Source organism: Lagenorhynchus albirostris, chromosome 8, assembly GCF_949774975.1.
Source record: "Lagenorhynchus albirostris chromosome 8, mLagAlb1.1, whole genome shotgun sequence".
NCBI classification, from domain to species: Eukaryota; Metazoa; Chordata; class Mammalia; order Artiodactyla; family Delphinidae; genus Lagenorhynchus; species Lagenorhynchus albirostris.
In genome coordinates, this window is record NC_083102.1 from 10,124,863 (window position 1) to 10,145,358 (window position 20,496).

Genomic DNA, 20,496 nt, shown 5'->3' on the forward strand with positions numbered 1-20,496 from the left:
AATTTTACATTTGAGTAAAAAGTTGATTTTTTAAAATTCAAAGTACCTAAACAGAACTCAAAATTATCTTGACTGATGAAAACTAGACCAAAAATATATTATATTTTGTGCATATTAGTTACTCTCAACTCAAGGAGAGAGTGTTTCATTATGTTTAAAGAAAGGGGACAAAAGAGAAAGCTTGAGAATCATTAAGCTGTAGCAACTGCAAGCCAATCATAAATTCAAGATTTTAAGCTCTGTGTCAGAGACAAGAGTGATGACACTGTACACCCAGAAAACTAGAACTGAGATTATTTCAGTAAAGGGAAGAATAGCAAAATTACTAAAAAAAAAAAGAAAAAAAAATTTGGAGAGGGAGTAGGGGCCATATTTTGAGAAACCAGTAATCAAATGGAAATAGAAAAATTGTAAAATAAGATGTTACAGATCTGTGAATTATGAGCTTAAAGATAAGAGTTAACTCTTCTTCAGAGGAAAGACAGAAGAAGAGCTAAGGGCAGAGGAGTCATAAGAAGAAAGGTTGAAATTATAAACTAATGACACCAATTACATAGGTGTCACGTCAAAGTTTCCTGCTCTATTTGGGAGTTACTTACTGGGAGGCCACTGAAGTGAAACAAAGTGAGGGTTATAAGAAGAGGTTGAACAAAATAATCAAAAGAAGCAGGGGTCAAGGAGGATGACTTGAGTAAGAAGAGACTTGAATTAAGTATTTGGAAACCTAAGAATACCTAAGCTGTAACCTCTTTGAGTTCAAGGACTTTGTCTTGTTCATTATGGCTTGTAGCATTTGGCACAGTGCTTGTCACATAGTAGGTGCTCATTAAGTATTTGAGTGAATAAACAATTACAGTGGAGCACATGGGAGCAAAACTATCCTGCAGAGAGTTCAGAAGAAAGAATGTGTTAGGAAACAGACAATAAGGTTGTTACAATAATGTGATATTGTAGATGAGAAAGAGCAGAGAGTCAATTGAGGGGAAAGAGAAGAAAGAAGGTAAAGAGAAAAACAGAGCAGGATAAACAATGGTGCAAGAAGTGAAAAACAGATATTGTTGTTGAGCTGTTATTGTCACTGTTTTATAGTAAGTAGTTAGTGGCAACTGGGTTTGCCCACGAGTTCTGGTAACATACAATGACGTGGTGGTATGAAACGTCCTCAGAGTGTTCCAGGCCAGTGAATATTCATGTTGAAACTATCTTAGTGCTCTACCATTATTTATTACAAAAGGAAAACGAATAGGAGAAAAATTAATGGCTAATCATTCTTAATTACCTCCAACTAAGTAAATTATACCTACAATATAAATTCAATGTGGGGTACCCTAGCTCTCAAAGGACACCCTGAAAGAGTCCCGTTTTCCCTTGAGAACAGTAAAGTAGATACAACAAAGACTCTGTTCTGTATCCCCACAAAAAACCCATCATGTTCCTTCTCACTTTCTGAAGGCATTGAACTCAAATGAAGTGGGTATTGATGGAGAAAATGTCTATTTCTGGCACTTTAGAAGCAACCTTCTGTAAAGTGGCCCATATGTTAGGACTATTTCAAATAGCTTTAAACAAAAGGAGAGATTCTATATTGTATGCATTTCCCCTATAAGAGAAAAAGAAGAAGAGTGTTACGAGATAAGATTAGAGAGGACATAAAGTTCAAGGTGCATGAGGTGAGAGGGGAGGGCATGGGACCTGGGTGAAGGACTAGGTTTATTAGATGTCAAAATTGCATAGAGCTTGCTCTATCCTCTCCTCCTGAATGTTTTCACAAAGTTCATCTTTAATACAGTCCAGTAATTTTCGTAAAAGAAAGGAAATCTGATTTGTCATTGGAAATTCTGATGTATTTTAAGAAGATAGTATTTTCATTCAGTAATTCATCCTACTAAGACCCTTTTCTAATTTTGTTTCTCCTCTCCTCTATAAGTGCTTTTATTTATGATCTTTTATTAATGATATGGTACTTTAACATCAATAACCATTAAGCATAAAGAAAATGTGGATGTTTAATCAAAATGATTTCCAAAAGTTTTCAAGTGGTTTGCCATTAAGTTTCAAGTCTCTGAATACTCAAAACTGAATTATTTAGGCTATGTTGAGGAAAAAAATTTCCAGAGGTGAAAAAAATTGCCAAAGAGATTTAAATAGAAGTAATAAGCCTCTTGAAGGGATTAGCAAGAAACAGAATCACATTTACAAACAACAATGGTTGCCTCCTAATAAAATGATTCTGTTCACCCAGGTCTAAAAAGACAACATTCCCATTCAAAAGATCATTGCTTTGCAAGATATTTAAAGCAAGAACATGACCACGGTACAATACAAATAGTAAAGTTAGGAATTGGTGTTTGGGTGTAATGTTGTCATTTATATTCTATAACACAGAACATTTAATAAATTAACTGTCAGCTCTGAATTCCTTACAGTTATTTGTTCTACAAGGTTTATTGTGTGGTTGCCTTCTTTTGAGAATTGTCAAGTCAACTGACATGTAGAAAAATACGTAATAAAGGGTGTATGTCCTTCTAAACTCCTAGTTCTGTGTTGACACTAGATATTTTGTATTCTTTCACACAGTAAAAGTGTAAGTTACTAAGTTCTATTTTGCACCAGGCACTAGCTGTACTTGGGGTATATGCATTGGGATATATACATTAGGATAGCTTGTTATGTCATAACAGGGTATATGCATTGGGGTATATGCATTGGGATATATGCATTGGGGTATATGCATTGGGATAGCTTGTTATATCATAATGTTTCCTAATAAAAGCCTGCCACTTCTTAGTTAAACCCATTTGGAAGAGGCCAAGAAAGTCCTATTTTGTATGGTACACTTTTGAATAGTGAACACAGCTCTGGCGAAGTTTCCATGTGTTAAAAAGTTGATACACACTACTATGTATAAAATAGATAACTAATAAGAACCTACCGTATAGCACAGGGAACTCTACTCAATACTCTGTAATGGCCTATATGGAAAAAGAATCTAAAAAAGAGTGGATATATGCATATGTATAACTGATTCACTTTGCTGTGCACCTGAAATTAAAAAGTACTTCCAAAAGTACTTCACTCAAACTCACGGAGTGATAGAGCTCAAGAGACTATAACTCATTATTTCATGGCGACTCCCTGCTGTAACCCTCAAAAACACTACATTCATCAGCTTCAATGATCTCTCACTAGTCCTCACTAGGGATCTCTCTGGAATGTTCTACCTTTAGCTTCTGCCTTTTCATAATGTTTTCATTTCTTTTGTTTTTGTATTCCTATTAGTTTTGAGATATTTCACTTTGTTAGCTGTACTATACTCATCTTTTCATTGTTTCTGGATCTTAGTGTCAATGTATACTATTTTGGAAGTTTATGACTGCTCATTTGGGGGCTATTTTTATTTACGTACTTAAAGCGATTCTCTACATTTGATGAATTGATATCATAGTAGAGAGAATGTACTGTGAAGTGCTATATGAATATTCCATCTCGAAATCCCTTTTCCTAATGCATAAAGTGCACAAGTTGACAAGGCTTTTCTTAATGTTTGAAAAAGGAAACATGAACAATATTTCAGAAATAACATTGCAACTAACTTCCAATACTAAAGGAAGGAAAACAAAGAATTCAAGGACAGCTGAAAATACACAGGGCAAACAGAAGTGCTGCCCATTCAAGGAAGTGCTGTTTACGTTTGCCAGAATTAGAAGAAAAATAGACAAGAAGAAGATTTTTCTTTTCTTATACCTGCTGAAAAAAATGCATGGATTTTCAAGTTTTGCAGGGACGGATAATTCACTGTGCCATGAAGCCAAGAGCAAGACAAAGCAGTGGCAAGGAAAAATACCTGCCCAATTTCCTGCCTTAGAAAGAATGACAAAAATAGAGAAGCAAAGCTTGTATTTGTCACTTTCCTAATATACAGCATATTGTCCCTTTCCTATGGGGTGTATTTTTGTATTCTTGCACACATTAAGGACAACTTGTTTGCGAGGCTGAAATACAGACACAGATGCAGCGAACAAACGTATGGACACCAAGGGGGGAAACGGGGGGCTGTGGTGGTGGAGGGATGAATTGGGAGATTGGGATTGATATGTATACACTAATATGCATAAAATAGATAACTAGTAAGAACCTGCTGTATAAAAAATAAATAAGTAAAATGGGAATAACTGGCAAAAAAAAAAAAAGACAACTTGGTGTTAAATCTAGTTGTATGGAAGCAATGACTAAGATTGCTTGGGCAGGATACTTCCAAATAAAACAAGAGGCTGTCCTAAGAACTCCAGACATCTAAATAAGGCTGCAGAGGAGGTACTGTATCAAGCAGGAGACAAATTTGGTTTAGTTTGATCTGATGGAGAGCTTCTCAGGAGTATGCTAATAAGGAAATTTTTGTCAGAAAGCATTTATTCTCATAAAAGTTATTCTCATGACAGCTGTTAACAGCATTAGCAACACCAATAAAATTAAGATGCTCTCCTCCTTATGTTTAAAAGCTGAAAAAAATCTGCCTACCTGAGTTGGACTCATAAGAATACCAAAAAACTGCAGTAAGCTACTCTTGGGCAATAAGCAAAAATGATATGATACAAATCATTTCAGAGGCTTTACTGCTAAGTACTTACTACAGCTAGAAATAAGCATTAAGAAGCAATAGACCATGTTGTACTGGCCCATTTCTGCTGTATACACACTGTGTATTCATTGTTGGTATAGGAGTAACCCACCAGCATGCATCTAGCTAGAATTGCCACATAATGGCATGGACTGTTTGAAGGGGTTATGGAACATGAACGGGGGTGGGGGGCTGGCAGGGGTCGTAAGAGCCATAAAAGCAGGCTTAAAACCAGAAATCAAAGTAAAACAGAATGTTCTACCCATACTTCCCTCCTTTATTCCTGAAAATCATTAAAGCATTTCAAGGAGTATAGAAAGCCAGCTCATGGGAGAGACTGTGTCAAGAGAATTCCCCAAAACACAATATCTTCCCTAACTAACAAGGCATCAGCTCTGTTTGATTCCGGCAGAAGAGTATGGGTGGGTCAGAGAAACCTGTCTCATTGCTGTCAATGCTTTCAGTGTCCTTTCTTTGTTTTAATCTTAATTTTTTTACAGCTTTATTGAGGTGTAGTTGATATACAACAACCTGTACCTACTCAAAGTATACATATGGATACCTGATAACAAACACATACATCACTCCAAAGAATTCCCTCGGGTCCGTTTGTAATCCTTTTCCTACATCCCCTGCCCGTCCCCCAGTCCCCTGTCACCAGGCAAACACTGACCTGCTTCTTGTCACTATGGATTTATTTGCCTTTTCTAAAATTTTGCATGAATTGAATTGATGTGAATTGAATCATGCAGCACGTCCACTCTTCTGGCTTCTTTCACTTACCATAATTATTTTTCACGTGTCAGTGGTTTGTGGGTATCAACAGTTGCCTCAGCAGAATTTTGTTCAACCTAATTCTTTCGAGTGAATCAAGAGTTTATTCCCATGTATTGCTAAGTTGGGACCTCAGAGCCCAAACATAAGTGGTGTTCGGTCAGAGGCTTCGACTTAAAGGTGATTTGTGTAACTTTTGATGCTTTCTTATTTCCATCACACAGTGATAAGTAATATCAATAAAATCGTTTTTCCTGCTACCTGCTAGATATCTCATCTCATCATTTACTGGCTCCGCTGCAAGTGTATGCTTTCCAGTGGAATAATCATCTCATAGCAGAGAACAAAGATTACCAGACCCCAATAGACTAAATTCAAAGAGAATTAAATTCAAAGAGAATTAGCCCCCAGGCACAGTAACATTGCTAAGTGCACAGATCCTCAACTGTACACTGCTTGTACCAAAACCCTTCTTCACTACGTAATAGTCATGCAACCCTTAAGAAGTATGCCCCATATTGTGCCTCTGTTAATCTATTTTACAGATGAAGGAACAAATTTTTGTGAAGACAAAATGAGTCAATATACATGAAGCAGTTAGAACAGCGCCTGATACACAGTGAGCATTATGCAAGTGTTAGCTGTTGTTGGAAGTGGGAGTTGTGATGCTGTTGATGGAATTCTTTTTAACAGGTGACACATACTCCTGACGCACATCGATGTTAGTGAAGCAGAAATAGTTTTTAGCCTTACTTTTTTGATATCTTGTTCCTATTTGGAAAAAGATGAAAGGTAATGAGAAAAAGGAAAAGTGTGACAAGCAAGTCCCCTTAGATAGCTTATTGGTTCTTCTCCTCTGCTTCTCTTTTTGAATATTGAATACTGGCAAACAAAGTGTCATAGCACATCCTATGGTTGACCCACTTTCCTCTTACGGTTGTAAGTCAGCCTTCCACAACTGCTCCCCCTCTAGGATTAGGAATTCTAGTGTGGGTATCAACTTGCTACCACACCGAGAAAAAGATGGTATCTGTGAGCACCAGAGGGAGCCCTTTCTATGAAGTGCTCTGTACTTCCAACTTTGCATCACAGATCTAAAGCAAAAGCTAAAATAAAAATCCACGCTATTGGCCATGTTCAGAAAGTCCTATCTTCATTTGGAATTAACTGCTGAGAGTCTAATCAGTCATAATGTTTAAAATAATATCAGGAAAGTGAGATGCTAGATTTCCATGCAATTTATCAAGTTTTTTGTTTGTTTGTTTTTTATTTTTTACAGTAGGTCCTTGCTGGTTATCTATTTTAAATACAGCAGTGTGTACATGTCAATCCCAAACTCCCAGTCTATCGTGCCCCGTGATTCTCTAAGTCTGTGAGTCTGTTTCTGTTTTGTAAATAAGTTCATTTGAATCTTTTTTTTTCAGATTCCACATATAAGCGATATCATATGATATTTGTCTTTCCCTTTCTGACTTCCTTCACTTAGTATGATAAGCTGACGCCAACCACTGGCTAGGATAGAACACCAAGGTCTTGCTCTGGGAAAAGGAAGCTGGCAAGAACGAAGAGAATGATCAGGGTCCCACCCAAGTAGACCCCAGTTCCATGAAAACTGTAGGAAATTCATAGGAAAGTGGGCAAAACTCAGTGACGTCTCCTATGGGTCAGCATTAGGAAAAGGGACTATTTCAAAGGTAGATTCATTTCTACCCCTCAGGATACACAGATATGACTCTGTATACTATCTTTCACTGGTTTGTCCACCCACAGCCTTCAATAAACACAAATACAAAGTGTATTTCTAAGCTCCATAAGCATCACTAGAAACTTTTAAAAAGTGAGAGTTCCTGCCTTCAGGAGTCTCACTGTTTATTGGTACAAAAACTTAATGGATTTTAAATTTCTCGTTAAAAATAAAAGAATACTTTAAGAAAACAAGCAATTATATTCGCTTTACAGCAGTTATTTAATATTGAAATATATCATTATAATTAGCAATAATTGGAATTGATTTTTAGGTAAATTAACTGTAAGAGTTATTTAATTGGGGTGAAATTTCCTTTATTAAGAAAAGTTAGTTCAAAACTAAGTAAATTTGCATTTCGTTAATGATTAGTGATGTTGAGCATCCTTTCTTGTGTTTGTTGGCAATCTGTATATCTTCTTTGGAGAAATGTCTATTTAGATCTTCTGCCCATTTTTGGATTGGGTTGTTTGTTTTTGTGATATTGAGCTGCATGTGCTGCTTGTAAATTTTGGAGATTAATTCTTTGTTGATACGTTTGTAACTATTTTCTCCTATTCTGAGGGTTGTCTTTTCATCTTGTTTATGGTTTCCTTTGCTGTGCAAAAGCTTTTAAGTTTCACTAGGTCCCATTTGTTTATTTTTGTTTTTATTTCCATTTCTCTAGAAGGTGGGTCAGAAAGGATCTTGCTGTGATTTATGTTCTGCCTATGTTTTCCTCTATAAAAAGAAACAAAATTGAGTTATTTGTAGTGAGGTGGATGGACCTAGAGTCTGTCATACAGAGTGAAGTAAGTCACAAAGAGAAAAGCAAATACCGTATGCTAACACATATATATGGAATCTAAAAAACAAAAAAATGGTCTGAAGAACCTAGGGGCAGGACAGGAATAAAGACACAGATGTAGAGAATGGACTTGAGGACACGGGGAGGGGGAAGGGTAAGATGGGACAAAGTGAGAGAGTGGCATGGACTTATATATACTACCAAATGTAAAATAGATAGCTAGTGGGAAGCAGCCACATAGCACAGCTCGGTGCTTTGTGACCACCTAGAGGGGTGGGGAAGGGAGGCTGGGAGGGAGACGCAAGAGGGAGGAGATGTGTGGATATATGTATATGTATAGTTGACTCATTTTGTTATAAAGCAGAAACTAACACACCATTGTAAAGCAATTATACTCCAGTAAAGATGTTAAAAAATAAATAAAGAGGCCTAACTTAAAATCTCTTCATTTTTTAACATAGAATGAAACTATTATTTTAGCCATTTCGCCTTCTTTAGTATAAAGTTCATTAGCATGTAATAGTTTAGTCTGGCCGTATAAAGAAAGTTCAAGTATATTCCTATAGATTCTACTTTCTGTAAACCCTACAAATGGTTTAGGTATTGCCACAAGCAGAATTCGTTTGCATCATTCGAACTGGCTATATCACTGGCTGAAGCCCACTGTAGCCCAATATGTAAAACTAGAAGAAAAATAATTTAATTGTAACAAGTCTCCTAAAGCCAGCAATTGAGGAACAGATTCTGTAAAGGAAATTTGCCTATTCAGTTTAAAACCTTATATAAGTCATACGAGTATACTACTAAAAAGAGTGGTAGATTTCAGAGGATAGCACTTCATCTTCTTAAATCCCTAAAGAACTTTAAAGGACTCTTAATCCTTCATAATCAGAAAGTTTAAAACTTTCACTCTAAAATTGTTTCTGAACAATATGTCAAGAGCACATTTGTCAAAAATATCCTATTGTAGATAGTCAGGCGTTTTGGAATGCAAGATGGTCCTCCTAGTTTTAGAAGGGAGCAGGGATTACTGAGATGACATATAATGTACAGTATATTTTTGATGAAGCTTTTTGAGAGTCTAGAATATGCTCTCACTTATTGGTAGGATTAAAAATATAGCTTTACACAAGGGGGAAAGAACTTAAGTGCTGTTTAGGGAAACTATATGGTGTGCTGTGCATTTATCCAGAATCAGTACAATTTTTCTTTCATGCCTGTGACATCGGTCATTAATCTTTGCAAGCAGCCAAGTGGAAATCTGAGGTATCATCCACGCATAGCATTATATTCGTAGACTACTAGTAGCACATTTTAAAGTTCAGCTTACTGAATCATTGAGCAACTTACTTTCTCTAAAAGAAGTTTCCTTTGATCCATACCTGTCAAAGTGGCAATGATCAGAGATTTTTACTGAATTACTTTTAACATCATCATCATTTTTCAAAGCAAGAAAGCATACTTTGATTGTGGTTGAAAATACCTTGAAGGGCATTAAATTTGCAGAGAAATGGCATCTTAGGTGTAATCGGCGTTTTAGCAAATCAAGGTCCAACCTCTTTCTTGGGAATCAATGCCACTTCTTAATTTACGAATTTAGTTGGCACTGATCAGGAACCACTAGGAAGGTCTCAAGAATTACATCCATTTCATGATAGCCGAATACTGCCAAACACATCCCACTTCAGGTTAGAGGTCAAGGTGATTGCAGAAGAGTTATCTTAGGCACACATAGTTTATATATGTCTTAATTATTATTAAAAATAAACTGAGGATATTCAGAAAACCTAGACATAAACCTGGTCTCATCTCTTGCTGACTGTGTGACCTGGGACCAAGAACATGCCTCTCATAATATTCATCTAGAAAGTAACAATATGGCTTGCTCTACCTAACATACTAAATGCCTATAAAGTTCAACTGAAATTACGCACGTAAGTGTGACATTCCAATCTTAAATGCTATGCAAGAGAAGACTTGATTATCACCCTGCTACACTGTTGCCTCTTTACCTTTCAAGTGTCACCTTCCCATAGCATTTCAAGATAAGATGGTCTGTTCCACACTCATTCCTAAACTAGTTCACACACCTACTCCTAACTCCTAAGTGTGACTCTCTGTCTTAGGCTACATTGCATGCCTGGTCTCACCCTAGGATTCTTCCATAAGGTGATACTCCCGCCAAAGTGGGCCCAGGGAAGGGGGCTGCACTTCTCTCCACTTCCCTGCCCTTAGTTTTTCATGTGACTGATGCAAGGCTGTTGTGTCAGCAGATTAAGAAAGGATAGGCATCTTGGAGGAGAAAGTACAACACACTGTGGCAGAGGGAATGAATTTTAAAACCATACAGGGTACCTCAGTTCTTACAAGTTTATCACAAGAACACCCACTTAGAATTTTCCTTCAGGCTAGACATCCATGGATTTACCAGATAATGACCCTGCATCCTTCTCTCTTCCTCTAACCTACAAGTTTCAAATTCCTATTCCTCTCCTTGCCACCCACCCCAAAGTAGTCTATAAGCCTCCCTATGCATAATCCCTCCCGAAATAAAGATAAGTATTAAGGAAAATAATGTCACTCTGCTCCATTTCTATGCCCTTACCAATAAATCAATTTTTAAAATTATTTTTAAACAGGTGTTAGATGTGTAAGTGTATTTGTTTTGGTGGTGGTTGTTTTATAATTATTAACGTTCTAAGTAGAATTGTCACACACAAGAAGAGTGAGAAACTAGTTATATTTACAAATGTTGATGTAAAAATATGAAATAAAATCTTTCTGAATGAAAATCAGCAGTATGTTAAAAGAATAAAGTCATGAATATTTGGAGTTTATTCTCATAACGGAAAGTGAGTCAATATTAAGAAATGTAAAGATATTATTCTTCTTACTAATAGAGCTAACACAAAAATTATATGATTATACTTAAAGGTACTGGAAAGGTATTTGACAAAATTGAAAACCCATTCTACAGAAATCATTCAATTATATAGGGAAAACCAACTTTAAAATTATGAATATATTTACGTATAATTTCATATATAAGTAGGATTATATATATGATATATATGTATATATATGAAATACTAGAGGCATTTCCATCAAAAATAGGGGAAAATTTTTTTAAATTATTGTTATTATCTATACTATTTAACATTTCACTATAGGTGTAAGCCAATATATTTAGAAATAAAAAAATTAGTTTAAAACGTCTAGTTTTAGAAGATATGACCATAACCTGGCAAAGGCAAGAATATATTGAAAGATTATTACCAAAAAAAAAAAAAGCTGTAAGGAAGTTTTAAAAAGGCATAAAAAGAGAAGGTTGTTTTTATAGTAGCAACCAAAAATATAAAATATATAGGAATAAGCTTAACAAGAAATATGTAAACCATACATGAGGAAATTTTTTAAACACCACTAAAAATTCAAAAAACCACTTGAACAAATGGAAACCATACAATTGTCTTAGGCAGGAAGCCAATACCACATCATTCTTACCAAGGTCATTTATAAAACTTAAAACAAATAAATATACTAATATGTATTTATTGCTATAGAGAAAGGGTATCTTATTCCAAACTTCACTGAGGAAAATTAAAAAGTAAAATTTCAATCAGTAAATTAAAAAATATAATAATGATGATGGGAAACAGCCACATCAGATATTAAAACATGATAAATTCTCAAAACTAAAAAGTAGAATACTGCATGTCACTATAATTACAAAAAATAGAAGAAAATTTACAAAACCAGAAATAGGGTATCAAAATGGTAGAGTAGGAAGACCCTTAGCTCAATTCCTCCCACAAACACAATAAAAGTACAACTATATACAACAACTCTCTCTTGAGATTGACTTGAGGAATAACAGAATGACTCTTCTAAAACTAAGGATATAAAGAAAAGAACACACCAAAATGTGTAGAAAGGGAAGAGAAGTGATCTAGTTAGGTCCTCCCTTAGGAGCAAGGGGTTTGAATCACACATTGGGTACTCCAGACCTGGAGCCCAGTACTGGAAAGATAAGCCCCCTTAAATGGTTTTGGAAACAAGCAGGGCTTATGACCAGGAGAGCCAGGGGACTATAGAGAACAGAGATTTTACGCATAAAAGGCACACAAACAGACTTACTCTCTCCAAGTCCCAGAGAAGAGGCAACAGATTAAAAAACAGCAGGCACTCTAGCCAGCCTCTTGAGACCATCTCAGCACCCCAGCCCGCACCAGGCTCCAGCTCCATCCTTACTCCCCACCAAGCTGGCAGCCCTCAGTGCATCGGGGGGAGAAGCCCCAGACCACTCTGGGCTCCAGCTCTAGTCCCCTGCTCCAGACAGCCTAGCCAAGGTGATGGCCACCAGTGCACTCCAGGAGAAGCCCCAGCCCATGCCAGACTTTGAATCCAGCCCATCCTGCCAAGTTGACAACCTAACATGCCCTGGAAAAAGCCCCAGCTTGCAGTTGCTTCAGCTCCAGCCCTCGCGCCAAAGCCACTGGGCACAGCCTGCATAGGGACACTCCTACACAAACACACAACTTTAAGACCAGGGTAAGTAACTGTTTTGCCTAATTTCATAAAGACAGAGAAAGTCAAACAAAGTGAGAAGATAGAGGAAAATGTTTCATACAAAAGAACAAGACAAACCCCAGGGCGGGGAAAGAAAAAATGAAACAGAGCTAAGTGGGTTACTTGATAAAGCATTCAAAGTAATGGTCATAAATATGCTTACTGAATTCAGGAGAAGAATGAAATAACACAGTGAGAACTTCAACAAAAATTAGAAAATATAAAAGAAATGAATCAGAGCTGAAGAGTACAATAACTGAAATTTTAAAAATGCATTAGAGGAAATCAACAGCAGATGACTAGGTTATAAAGAATGCATAAGCAACTTGGAAGACAGTTAGTGAAAATGACCCAATGAGAACAGTAGAAAAGATTTTAAGAAAATGATGATAGTTTAAGAGACCTCTAAGATGACATCAAGCATATTAACATTTGCATAATTGGGATCCCAGAAGAAGAGAGAGAAAGGGGCAGAAAATGGATTTAATGAAATAATGATTGAAAACTTCCCTAACCTGAGGAAGGAAACATATATCCAGGTCCAGGAAGTACAGAGAGACCCAAATAAGATGAACCCAAAGAGAGCCATATCTAGACATATCATAATTAAAATGGCAAATTTTAAAGCTAAAGAGAGAATTTTAAAGGCATCAAGAGAAAAAACAAAGAGTCACATACAAAAGGAACCCCCATAAGGCTATGAGCTGACTTTTCAGAAGAAACTTTGCAGGTAAGAAGGGAGTAAAATGATATATTTAAAGTGATAAAAGGAAAAAACCTACAGCCATGGATACTTTACATGGCAAGGTTATCACTCAGAATTGAAGGAGAGATAAAAAGAGTTCCCCAGACAAGCAAAACTAAGAGTTCAACAGCACTAAACCAACCTTACAAAGAAATGTTAAAGGGTCTTCTCTAAGTGAAAATGAAAAGGCCATAACGAGAAATAAGAAAATATATGAAGGGAAAAAAAATCTCACTGGTAAAGGCAAATATATAGTAAATGCATTAGATCAATCACTTAAAAGCTAGTATAAAGGTTAAAAGACAAAAGTCATGAAATAAAATATATCTACAAAAGTAGTTAAGAAATACACATGTAGATGTAAAATATGATATCAAAAGCACAAAGTGTGACAAGGGACATAAAAGATGTAGAGCTTTTAGAATGTGTTTGAACTTAAATGACTATCAGTTTATCAATAAACCAAAAACCTGCAATAGATAAACAAACAAACAAAAAAATAAACAAGAGAAAGAAACCCAAACATAACAAAAAAGAAAATCAAACCACAGGAATGAGACTTAAAAGGAGAAAATAATAGTGAAGAACTACAAAAACAACCAGAAAATAAGTAACAAAATGGCAGTAAGTACATAGCTATCAGTAATCACTTTAAATGAAAATGGACTAAATATAGGATGGCTTAATGGATAGAAAAAGATCCATCTATATGCTGCCTATAAGAGACTCACTTTGGAGCTAAAGACACACACAGACTGAAAGTGAAGGGATGGTAAAAGATATTCCATGCAAATGGAAACAATAGGAAAGATGGAGTAGCAATACTCATATCAAATAGACTTTAAACAAAGTCTATAAAAAAAGATGAAGAAGGGCATTGCATAACAATAAGGGGTCAATCCAAGAAGAAGTTGTAACATTCATAAACATGCATCTACCTAACAGAGGAGTACCTAAATATATAAAGCAAATATTAACAGATATAAAGGGAGAAATTGACAGTAACACAATAACAATCCTTATAAACCTGAGGCTATGTTATTAAAGTATACATACTTAGAATTGATACATATTCCAAGTGAACTGAACTTTCTCTCTCTAGATTCATGAACTAAGGTCTGCTTTTGGCCTTTATTAATACAGCTGCACTTGCTTTTTTGGGGGATGACTCTTCACTCAGCTTCTCTCTTTACAGTCTTTACTTTCAACTTCCCGTTACTTTTATAGAGTAGATTGAATTGTTAGCCACAGCTATTTGTTTCCCAGTGATGATCTCATAAAGATGGAGTATATGTCCACGGAGATTTCCCCAGGGTCCCTGATTCAGTAGGTCTGCGGTGGAGGCCAGAGAATTTGCATTTCTAATAAGTTCCTGAGTCATGCCGGACGCTGCTGGCTTGGGACTACAATTTTAGAAGCGTATTTCATGGACCCCTCATGTCAGGGGTGCAAGAAGGCGAGGCCCACTGTAAAAGCATATTTTATATCATTGCTTGAATCTTCTCTCCCAGCATCACTTTGGCCAAAACAATACACATGGTTGAGCCCAAAACCAAGAAGCAGGAATTCTTATTTTAAGCAAGCACTCGGATGAGACCATGTTGCTGGCCTGGGACCCATATGTGGAGGAGAACTTGTTTTCTGTCTCACCCTCGGTTCTGAATTTTTCATCTTTTTTTTCTGTGTGCTGCATCTGGATAATTGTTATTTTTAATCTTTCTCCCAGTTCTCTCTTCTGCTGTGTTCAGTCTCTTGTTACGTACAACCATTAATTTTTTAATATGGGTTATCTTGATATTCATTTAAAGAGATTCTGTTTATTTTTCAAGCCTACTATGTCACATTTATAAAATCGTACCTGCAAGTGAGTTGATGTTTGACATTATATATTTAAACAGAGTAAGCACAGTCATTTAAAAATTTATGTCTGAGGGTTGCAATTTGTTGAGTTCTGCTAATTCATATTCACGATGCCTTGTTTCCCAGCGTGATTAGTTAATTTTTTAAAAATTAAGAGTCATTGGATTTGAAAAGTTATTTGTGAACATTCTCTGGGTCTAGGACACATGACCCTCTTTCAGAAACCCTTTAAACATGCTTTTGCCAAGTGCACAGAGTTACTACGAGTGAGGAATCACCTCACATAAAACTCATGTCGTGCGATTCCTTGGTAACCCTGGACTAAGCATATCCAGAGAGAAAATCTATACAAAGGCAGGTCCTTGGTCATAAATCCTCATTTCCACCTTTCCATCTTGTTCTCCTATCTTCCTCAGAGCCATGAAGTCCCTGCAGATTCAGGAGCACGTGGGAAAAAGTGGAATTAAATCTAGTATGCCATTATCCAGAGGATGTGGGTCTTTGAGGACCCAAATTTACTGGGAAAACGAATTCTATAGGACTCTAGACCCTGGTCAGGTCCTGGGCCTTAACTTCTGTCTTTCTTGCTATGTAATGCTATCAAACCAAACCCCAAGAGAAATTCATGAGCAAATACCCCGAAGGCAAAAATAGATTTAGTGTTTATATCTCTGCTAGCAGGTTGTTATATAAATATTGGGCCTTGTTGTCTTTCTGACTCCACACTGGTTTATAACATGCTTTTTTGATAACACATTTCTTCCAGCAACTCTTATTATTTTTAGTTGGAGAGTTGATCTAAGTAACCCCATCTTTCATTACCAAAAACTAGAACTACCATTGATGTTAAAATATGTATTTTGACAAGAATGTAGATAATGTTGATAGATCCTAGGTGTAAATGTCTTTGGAGGTACGAGTAATACATTTTTTTTTCATTCTACTTTAAATATATTCCTTTACTTGAATGATAAAACCCCACTGTGAAGCAATTTAGGCTAGCCTTAGATGACTTTGAAATCAGCATTCTTAATCCTACTATAGCATATGGCTTTTGTTCTATTTTACAATTAATGTTTCACCATAAGATTATGACTTTTTTTGGCACTCACTAGAAACCAGCTATTTGTTACAAAATGAAATTTTGACTTCTAGGTAGTGTAAGGGTAAGTAAAAATTTAAAATAAGAGGCTTAATGCTCCCATTTAAAAACAAGGGAAGAGACTCATCTCCCCCCATCTTTTCTTAGAATATGTACTTTAGAAAACTTGTAAATTCTTTCTCAATATCTTTGAAATGTATGTAAATCTTTTTAAAAGCTAAATAAGCCTCTTTCCAGTTTCACTGCCTAGGACTGCGTTCCTCAAGTGCCTGGGAACCATCTCTTTGGAATGTAATCATCCAGGATGGTACCCTTACCTGCCAGTTCCCATGGGAGCCTTGCAGCCTAACTTCAGCCAACGCTGCCTCTCTCCAAATTGCAAACCTACCTTCCATTATAGAGGTATGAAAAGTTCATCTTTTCCTGTAGATAAAGCCAATTACTAACACAGATGGTCACTCCAATTAACAAATAAATTTATAATGAATAAATGGTGCTGAAGTCCTCTTAAATGAAGACTGGTTTTGTTTATCATGAGAAAATCTGTACAGTGGGTGTATCTGCTTGGTTACCTAAAAGAGCAAGATTTCTTTATAATCCCTGAACTCTTTTTAGTGGATTATATGTGATGCATGTCACATTCTGGTTTAATGCTTATTCAAAAATAAAAATTGTTTTCTTTCCTTCCTATCTTTGTAGAGAAGATTTCTGGGTTGAGAGGAGATTATGTTTTTAGTTATATTTCCACAATACTACCAAGCTACATCTTAAATGAACTGCTATTAAGTATATAATGAAACATATAGTGAGAAGTCCTTAGACAAACTAGAACATATAAAAGAAAATACCTATTGACAGCTGGCTAGGGTGTGCTTAACCGTATATGGAATTAAAACTTTGTAATGTAGTTAGAAATGTTATTTTAAAATATTCATTAAAGGTAGACATATTTGTTTCACAATATTTAGAATGATAGATGTAATACTACTAATAAATGCTTATATTTTGTATTTTTGGAGTATTGTCATCTATAATTATGGTTCAGTATTATAAACTTATAACAGATTTCAACACATGAAAGCATTGAAACTTTGTATATTAAAAGTTGAGTAATGCTGTTATGATTATACATATTCTATGAACAAATAGATTGAGATAAAATATAGTATCATAATGCGAATTAATGAACCAATTAATAATGATTTCCATATCATTGAAGCTCCTCAATCCTCATTTCCAAAATCCTAATTCAGATTCACATCATGCTATTTCTTAATTACTCCGAGTTACCCAGCCTACAAATATAAAGAAAATAATAAATGTTAGTACTTTTGTAAACTATGTGGGGAGGTTTCACCTATTCTCATTTATTTCATTATTGCTGGGCTTTTTTCCCACTTTTCAAGCTAGCAACATCCTTACTATTCCTGTTCCCCATATTATGCAGTTAAAGGTGTTGTTTTAATTGTGTGTGTGTATATATATGTATGCGTGTGTCAAATCTTAATTAATTAGCCATGTTCTCTGAACATTTTTTTCAAATATAAAGCTTTGATTCCTTCCAAAAAAAAATCAAGTTCTCCCATTTAGCCTTAACGTTCTCTATTGCCCCCACTATACATCTTCACATTTATATCCTCGACTACCCCAAACATGCCAATCAAATTAGGCTACAGTTCTTGTCATCATTCACAAAGGCAATGACTATTTTTAACTGGTACCTTTAGCCATTTCGCTTGCTACATTTGAAATGGCCAGCACTCCTTTCTTAGTATCTAAATACAAACCATCTCTCATGATTCAGCTTAAGCTTCCCCTCCTTCATTTTCCAGGACGATTCTCATCAATGTAGAGCTCTCTTTCCTATAATCTTTACTAAACTAAACAGGACCACACATCTGAAACCTCCTATTCACCAAAATCCCTAATATATTATCATGTACTACAATTTTCCTGGATACAAGCTACCTTTCCAAGACTTAGATGAGCCTGATTATTTACCAGGCTATAAATGTAGTATTTATAAATAAATATAATATTTATCAGGCTACACTATACTATTAGTATAACATAATTTCTAAATGCATGTGATTGTTAGGAATTTTCAAATGTCTGCTTTCCCTTCTTGCCCTTCCAGGCCTCTATTCACTATACTTCATGACTTTTTGTGCTTGAAGTGGCTATTCTATAAAAGACCTTTTATTATTCCTGGCTATGAAAAGAGGTTTTTTAAAAAAATTTAATAAGTGATCTAATCATCTGATGATAATTCTGCTTCTCAGAATCCTAGCCCTATGCCTTTCAGTTATTAGTAATGAACACTAAAAAATATGAACTATATCAGAAAGGGGAAGTCCCAGATGTCTTAGAGAAGCCATTGAAATAGACTAAGAAGTGCATTTTTAATGCACTTAAAATGGAAAATCTACTATCTACAGTTGTTGAGATGATGCAATAACCAGAGGGATTTCCTAGAGAGGTGAATCATATGCGATAAGGTTTGTAATTTGAACTTATGATAATCATATTTAACAGGTTGTTTTAAATAAGTAATAAAACTCCAAAGTTAAAATTTATTTACCACTTATTATAATCACTGTGCACAAAGCATTATTTATGCTGCCATACAACATGTGATAAAAGGAAGAAAAACTGGAGTCACATACCTGCTTCTGCCACTAGCCACCTTGGAAGAATCATTTAATTTCCTTCATTTTCTCAACTAGAAATTGAGTGTTGAACTAGAATACCCATTCTTCAATTATGACTGAATCTTTTTACTTCATTCTATAGAACTTTCTCCTGATCCTTTATTTTCACAGAAACAACATTCAACCTCTTACCAAGATATAAAATTCCCTCTGGGAACATCAGCACAATGGTGGACTAGGAAGCTACAGGCCATCCTTTCCCCAAAGACATATCAAATTAACAACAATATATGGCCCAGAATATATCTGTGAGAACTCCAGAGATCCATTGAGAAGTATAGCACCCTGGCCATTGTAAAACTAAGAATGAATTCCAATGAAAAGTGCAGAAAAATTCGCAGTGTTTGGCATACTCTTTGTGTTCCTCTCCCTATGCAGCATAGTGTGAAGCAACCAATAGGAAGCCCCCATACCGAGGCTCCTCCCTCAAGAAAGAAACAAAGGAATAGACCCTGCATCCAACATTCAGGTTTGCCTGGGGTCTACGTAAAGCAATATTTTCTGTCTCACCTGATTCAGACCACTAAGAGGTGAGTGCCAGAGTTGAGACAATGCTGAAAACAAAAGTGAGCAGCATGTTAGAGGTACAGTTGCACAGGCAGACACCAGTGAGAGCAACAGATGAGAAAATGTTTGAGAAATACTGGAATTTCCAGCCAGCTGACTGATGAATGCCTTTCCCTGCAAGAAGCCAATATGCAAAGACTGTGAGAGATGGCTGTTCTTTCAAATATCCAATAATCCCAGAAAAACAAAAACAAAAAACAAGGCATACAAAGAAACAGGGAAGCCCAATCAAAGGAACAAAATAAACTTCAGATACCAACCCTAAAGAAATGTAGATCTATGAGCTGCCTAAGAAAAAAATTAACTGTCATAAAAATGTTCAATGTGGCTAAAAAACAAAACAAAAAACAGACAACTAAATGAAATCAGGAAAATGATGGATGAACAAAATGAGAAAATAAGCAAACAGATGGACTATAAAAATGAACCAAACAGAAATTCTGGAACTGAAGATGACAATAATTAAACTGAAAAATTCACTAGATGTGTTCAACAGCAAACTTGATCAGGCAAAAGAAAGAATCAGCAAACTTGAAGGCAAGTCATTTGAAATCAACAAGTCAGAAGAGTAAAAACAAAAAAGCATAAAGAAAAGCAAAGAGTGACTAAGGGCCTTATGGGATACGATCAAGGGGATGAATACACACATTATGAGAATCTCAGGTGAAGAGAGAGAGAGAATGTGGAAGAGAACTTTACAGAAATCATGGCAGAAAACTTCCCAAATCTGAGAAAAGAAATGAACATACAGATTGAAGAAACTGAAAAATCTCCAACTAAAAAAAAAACCCAAGAAGAGTCATACTGAGACATAATATAATCAAACTGTCTAAAGTCAAAGACAAAGAGTGAATCTTGAAAGCAAAAAAAGAAAAGTTATTTGTCACATACAAGGGATAGTCCATAAGACTATCCAGTGGATTTTTCAGCAGAACTTAGTAAATCAGAAGTGAGTAAGATGATATGTTCAAAGTACTGAAAGAAAAAAGGAAACGTTCAAGCATAAACACCATATCTGA